Source organism: Natator depressus, chromosome 24 (assembly GCF_965152275.1).
Source record: "Natator depressus isolate rNatDep1 chromosome 24, rNatDep2.hap1, whole genome shotgun sequence".
Classification (NCBI taxonomy): domain Eukaryota; kingdom Metazoa; phylum Chordata; order Testudines; family Cheloniidae; genus Natator; species Natator depressus.
In genome coordinates, this window is record NC_134257.1 from 12910996 (window position 1) to 12917478 (window position 6483).

General features: G+C 61.4%; 1 non-coding gene across 1 annotated transcript; it reads right to left on the bottom strand.

Moving 5' to 3' along the window:
- Positions 1 to 4768: 4768 nt before the first annotated feature.
- Positions 4769 to 4958, bottom strand: LOC141977618 (U2 spliceosomal RNA). The gene has a single exon (XR_012636246.1). It is a non-coding gene; the product is annotated as a U2 spliceosomal RNA (small nuclear RNA).
- Between the last annotated feature and the right edge of the window lie 1525 nt (positions 4959 to 6483).

A 6483-nucleotide genomic window follows, 5' to 3' on the forward strand; every position in this document is an offset into this window, starting at 1 on the left:
CAGTGCGGGGGCGGGGCCTCAGGGGGAATGGGCAGCATGGCAGTGAGAACTTGGGAAAAGGGGGGGCGGGGCCTCGGGGAAAGTGGCGGTGCGGGGGTGGAAACTCGGGGAGAAGGGGCGATGCGGGGACAGGACTGGGAGAAGGGGCGGTGCAAGGGTGGGAGCTCAGGTAGAAGAGGAAGCATGAGGGCGGAGCCTCAGGGAGAAGGGGTGGTGCGAGGGCAGGGCCTTGGAGGAAGAGGCAGGGCAGGGGTGGGGCCTAGAGGAGAGGGGCAATGCAGGAGTGGGGATTGGGGGAAGGGCTGGTTTGGGGGCGGGGCCTTGGGGGAAGGGGCGGTGCAGGGCCAGGGTTTCAGGAAGAAGGAGAAGCAAAAGGGCAGAGCCCTGGGGGAAGGGGCGGTGTGAAGGTGGGGAATCAGGGAGAATGTGAAGCACAAGGGTGGGAGCTCCTGGAGAAGGGGAAGTGTGAGGGCGGGGCCTTGGGGGATGGGGCGGTGCGAGGGTGGGGATTAGAGGGAAGGGGCAGTGAGGGGGCAGGGAATTAGGGGGAATGGGCAGCGTGGCAGTGGGGACTTGGGGAGAAGGGGCGATGCGGGGACAGGACTGGGAGAAGGGGCAGTGCAAGGGTGGGAGCTTGGTAGAGGGGGAAGCATGAGGGCGGGGCCTCAGAGAGAAGGGGTGGTGTGAAGGCAGGGCCTTGGAGGAAAAGGCGTGGCAGGGGCGGACCCTAGAGGGGTGGGACAATGCCGGACCGGGAATTGGGGAAAAGGGGCGGAGTGAGGGCGGGGTTTGGGGAAAAGGGGAGGCTCGGGGCAGAGCCTTGGGGCAAGGGGCGGTGCGTGGGTGGGGATTTGGGGGAGAGGCGGCAGGAGATGGGGGAGAAAGTGAAGCGCAAGGGGGGAACTCGGGAGAAGGGGCGGAGCCTGGGGGCAACGTGGGAGTGGGGATTCAGGGGAAAGCGTGAGAGCGGGATCGGGAAAGGGGCGATGCGGGGGCGGGGATTCGGGGGAATGGGCGGAGCGAGGGCGGGGCCTCGGGGGAAGGGGAAGGGGAAGGGTGGGGGCTAGGAGGAAGGGGTGCCGCGGGAGGGGGGTGGCCACGTTCCGGCGCTGGTGGCCCCCCACTTTTAGGGACCGGAAATTCCATCGCCTCTGCACGTCCCCCACCCCCAGAAAACTCCCCTCAATACACAGCCCGGCTCTCACTGCCGGGTTCCCCGAGCAGAGTACAGAAGCTGGGGGGAGCTCAGGGCAGGGACGGGGCGGTGGCTGGATCAGTGGCGGCGGACGCGCCCCCAGGGGATGGGTCCGAGAGCGTGCCAGGGCAGAGAGGGGCAGCGGGGCTCCGGTGTGGGGAGTTCGTGCTTTCAGTGAGTCACTTTGAGGCAGTGATTGCCACTTAGCCAGGAAGTTATCAGCCTTGTTAATGGGGTGTGGTGCATGGCTGCGAGCAGCTCCTGGTGACATATAAAGCAGTGGGAGCAAGGGGGTAGCGTGGTGTTACGGGGCGTAAGTATCGCTTCTCTGCTTTGTGGTTAAGATCAAGTCCTGGGACATCGATATGGAACAGACGGTACCAAGAGGTGGGAGGGCTGGGGGAAAAGGGAGGTGGAGCTGAGGGAGAGGGAAGGAGCCCGGGAGTGAGCCTGGGGGACTGGTGGGTGTGGGTGGGACAGTACGGAAGAGGTGCTTGAACAGTCTAGGGGTCCTGGAAGATGCGGTTTGAGGGTCCCCATAGGAGAGAATTGTTCCCTTCCTTTCCCCTTGTGAAAATGTCCCTGTTGTCACGGAGCGAGCAGTCTCTGTGACTAGTTTCCCCAGGGACTAGGGATAGTTTATAGGATCAGAAGAGGAGGACGGTTTGAGTCAGATTGGTAGGCCCAGAGGCTGAATGGGAGGAGGGGACCCAACTCCCTAACAACGCCCCCGCAAAAAAAGAAACTGGTCCGTACTCTCCCACCCACACCCAACAACCCTCCAGGTTCACTCCCACGCTCCTTCCCTCTCCCTCAGCTCCTCCGTTCTCCCCTAGACTGGAGCGCCCCACCGGCGCAGCCGTCGCGGTTTAGGGGGAGCCGAACCCTCAGCCTGGCCTTCCGGCTTTGTCCCGCCCTAGTGCTGGCCCCCGAACCGACACACGGTGGCGCTGTTGCAGCCCAGAAAGCCTCTGGCCAAAGGCGGAGGAGCCCGAGAGCTGACGCAGAGCGGGGGCGGGCGCCAGTCTGGGCTGGGCTTCCCCGACGGCTGCCCTGCGCAGGGGCTGCTCCCCTTGACAGGGATTGAAGGTCGGTTCAGTGACTCTCAGCCCCCCACACACGTTGTCTCAGCGGGGACGCGACTCTTCTTCGCTCTTCGGCGGCCGCCCTATCACCCCGCCTCCGTGTTCGGCGGCGAGGTGTTGTTGTGTTTGTTTGTGTTTGCCGCTTGGGGCGGCAAACGCGCTGGAGCCGGCCCTGGGCGCGTCCCAGCGCCAGGAATTAGGGCGGGACGTCGAACACCCCCCGCTGGCTCGGCGCTGGGGAAGCACCGAAGCCTCCGCGTCCGCCGTGGAGGAAGAGGAGGGCGCCCCGGGTGGCCTGGGGAGATGGGAAGCCGGGTGGAGAAGGGGGTGGAAGGCCGAGGGGAGACGGGGGGAGGTAGCTGCTGAGGGAAGCACAGTGGGTCAAGGAAGGGGAGGTGGGGTGTATTGGGGCTGGAGGGACGGGGAGGAGTGGGGCAGAGGGCAGGGTGGGGCCAATGCGGTAGAAGGAGAAGGGATGGTGAGGCAGATGGAGGAGGTGGTGTGGGGCAGGGATATCCTTAACTGACACTGCCCCCCCCACTGTCTCCCCAGCTCCTAAACCATCCCCCTGGATGGCCCGGTTCACTGCCTGGGCCCTCCGTACCCAGAGGCATCCAATGCCCCCACCACCGAATCCTGTGCCTCCCCTCCCCCCCCCCATTCCCACTCTTCCACCCTCTTTCCCTCCAGCACTTGTTCCCCACTTCAACCTCCTCAGCCACCCCCCACAGGGGAGATTCCCCCCTCCTTGCTTCAAGCACCCCAATTTGGAGGGGGTCATTTGTACCCCCCACATTTCATGCCTGTTTCCCCACAGTCCCCTTCATCCAGCAGCAAGTCCCCAACCCTCCAATCCCACGGGAAGGGAAAACTCCCTTCCTGCTGACTCTAAGGGACCTCCCTTCACGCAGCCCAAGCTGTGCTGGGAACCCTGGCATCTTGGGACTAGAGCCACAGCCCCCCCTCTCCCATGCCTCCTGCCCAGTCCCACACACTGGAGCACTGCTCCCAATGCCAAACAGGGGGCGAGGCAGAGCCTGGAAGGGACCCAGGCATCCGGGCAGCATCCTGCAGTATCAGGAGAGGAGGGGTCCACACCACTAACTGTGGGAGGAGGAATGGGGAGAGGGGCAGCAGCAGGGGGATTTGGGGAAGGGGGTCATGGCCCCCAGCAGTGGGGGGGGGGTTCCAGCTCTGTCCCAGGGTTCCCACCCACATCATTCACAGCCCCAACCCACATCCAACTGGAGCTGCTTCAGGAACCGCATGCTGCCCCCTCACCCACAGGACCCCCCCCAGTCTGAGGAGAGAAACCCCCTGGTGCTGACCCACACTTTCTCTCCCCCTGCAGGCGGGATTGTGCAGGGCACAGCCAAAGAATAGGCCCTGCATGGTCCCACTACCCCACAGGCACCACCACGGCTACATCTTCGCCAGCTGGGCCTCCCCACTGTGCCCTTGGGGGCAGCTGGCACATAGGACCCCCATCAACCAGTGGGTACTCTGGAGTATTCCCAGGCCCCAATCAGCTGTGGGTACTCCAGGCCCCCCGCGTCAGCTCCCAGGGGATGCACAGAGCTCTGGCACCCCTCCTCCCGCCTGGCATGAAGTGGTTTCCATCCAGCAAGCAGGAGGTGGCTGACTTTGGGACGCGCTGCCACGGCCCAAGCTGAGGGAGCCAGAGGGATCAGCCTGAGAGAGGCCCCTGCCCCCCAGCGATAGTTGCTTTCTACCTCCACTTCCTAGCTGGGGGCCCCCCCAAGCCAAGTTTGCCCAGCTCTTGTACTCTGGGACCACTGATACCTGCTGCTCTCCCAGGGCTACCAATGCTGTACTACCCTGGCAGGCTGCTGTGATGACGAGGCCCCACAAGTCCTTCCTTGGGAGCAGGGGGCATGTGGGCTGGGGCCATCCCATGCTTGGCAGAGCCAATTCTGAAGCCCCGGCGGGAGGGGGCGGGCGAGGCTATGACTTTGCCCCTCTTCCAGATAACTGAGGCATGGAACAGGGAGTGGTGAGTAGCCCAAACCCAGGAGTCCTGGTTCCTAGCCCTGCCCTTGCTCTAACCACTAGACTCCCCTCCCCTCCCCGAGCTGGGGATAGGACCCAGGTGTCCTGACTCCCAGCCTCACCCCATCCCTCTTCCTCTGGAAATCAAGTGGGGGAAACTTTGCTTGGCGGGAGGAAAGGAATGGAATGGAATAATTTGTTCCTGCGGGGACACAACTGAGAGACCAATGCAAAATGTGTGAGAACCGTCTTGGAAGAGAATAAAGAACCAGCCACTTAAGTGCTTTATGAAACAACACTAGAGTAGAAGTAAGAAAAGCAGTCACCCAACTGCAGAAACCCACATTAGAAAAACAAAACAGACAAACCAACAGAAAACACAGATTAATGTTAGAAATAAAACCCCAACACAAGTTGTTTTTCTTTTACTTTTTTTTTTTTTTTTTTTTTGGAACCACCATGTTTTCCCTGGGGGGGGGGGAGGTGCACCATTCCCGGAAGTACTGCAATACCAAGTTGATCGGGGAGTGGATGGAGCAAGCTCCGATTCTATCTTCCTGTTCCAAAAATCCATTTAATATAAAGTTCTCAGATACAGAACATATCAGATATCAAACTGATAACAATAGATTTAAAAATTGTATTAAAGCTAATGTTAAAAAAATTATAATACATAGATTGAGAAAAGAGTGTCTGTACATCTGGGTGTAGTGCTCAGATGATCCACAAATGCAAAGTTTGTTTTTAAAGTCATATGCTACATAGAGTACATAATCAGCAATAACCTAAATTTAGGTGAATAGAGTTAACAATACCTTTTAGATATTAGAACCCAAATACTCCAGTACATCACTCATTAAAAGTCATACAGAGATTTGGTTGTGGAAAATGGAATATAACAAAAAATAAAGATGGTATCTCAGTAACTGAAAAATAGGTAGATTTTTTATTAAGAAAATGCAATCCACGCGGAAAATATTTCACTTACCTTCCTGAGACTACTTACACTTGATCTTAGCCAAAAAGGACTATGCTTGCTCTGAAATATAAAGCAAAGACGCAATACTTTTACGCTACCCCACACCACACTGCCCTCTCGCTTCCACTCCTTTCTATATCACCAGGAGCCGCTTGCAGCCATGCACCACACCCCATTAACAAGACAGCGGCAATCACTGCCCCGGAGTGACTCCGATGCGGTCACTCAGCGCGCGAACTCCCCGCACCGGTTTCTGCTCAGACACAGAGAATTCTCTCCGCCCGCGGCCACGGCTGATCTCGCCGGGCCCCCCGGCTGCCGCCGGACGCGGCTGATCTGCATAACCCCGCCCCCCGACAGGGGACCCTCCCCGCGCTACCCCCTCGTCTCCCCGCCCCAGGCGCTGGGTGCCGCGCTCCGCCGCAGCCCGCTGCCCCTCTCGGCCCCGCCCCGCTCTCGGACTCGGACCCGGACCCGGACCCGGCCCAGGGGGGCGCCTCCGGCCGCCACTGCTCCAGCCACCACCCCGTCCCTGCCCTGAGCTCCCCCAGCATCTGCACTCGGCTCGGGGAGCCCGGCAGTGAGAGCCGGGCTGTGCATGGAGGGGAGTTTCTGGGGGTGCGGAGCGTGCAGGGGCGACGGAATTTCCGGTCCCTAAAAGTGGGGGGCCACCAGCGCCGGAACGTGGCCACCCCCCTCCCTCGGCTCCCCTTCCTCCTAGCCCCCACCCTTGCCGCTCCCCTTCCCCCAAGGCCCCGCCCCCGCACCGCCCCTTCCCCCAAGGCCGCACCCCTGCACCGCCCATTTTCCCCAATCCCCCACCCTCGCCACGGCCCCTTTTCCCCGAGGCTCCGCCCTCGCTTCGCCCCTTCCCCCAAATCCCCGCCCCTGCGTCGCTGCTTCCCCGAGACCCCGCCCCCACAGGGCCATTCCTCAGAGTCCCCGCCCCGCCCCTTTCCCTGAGGCTGCGCCCTTGCCCCACCCCTTCCCCCAAGTTCCTGCCATTGGCTTCCCCGTCTCCTTGAGACCCTGCCCCTGCACCGCCCCTTCCCCAGGCCCCGCCCCCGGCCTGCGTCCTCCCCTCAGACCCCGCCCTCACGCCACTTCTTTCGCCCAAGATCCCGCCCCCCATTGCTCCTTTCTGCCACCACCATCGCTTCCCCCTTACGGCAGGTGCAAAGTGAGGGATCCTGGCCCCCGGTCCGCACCCCTGG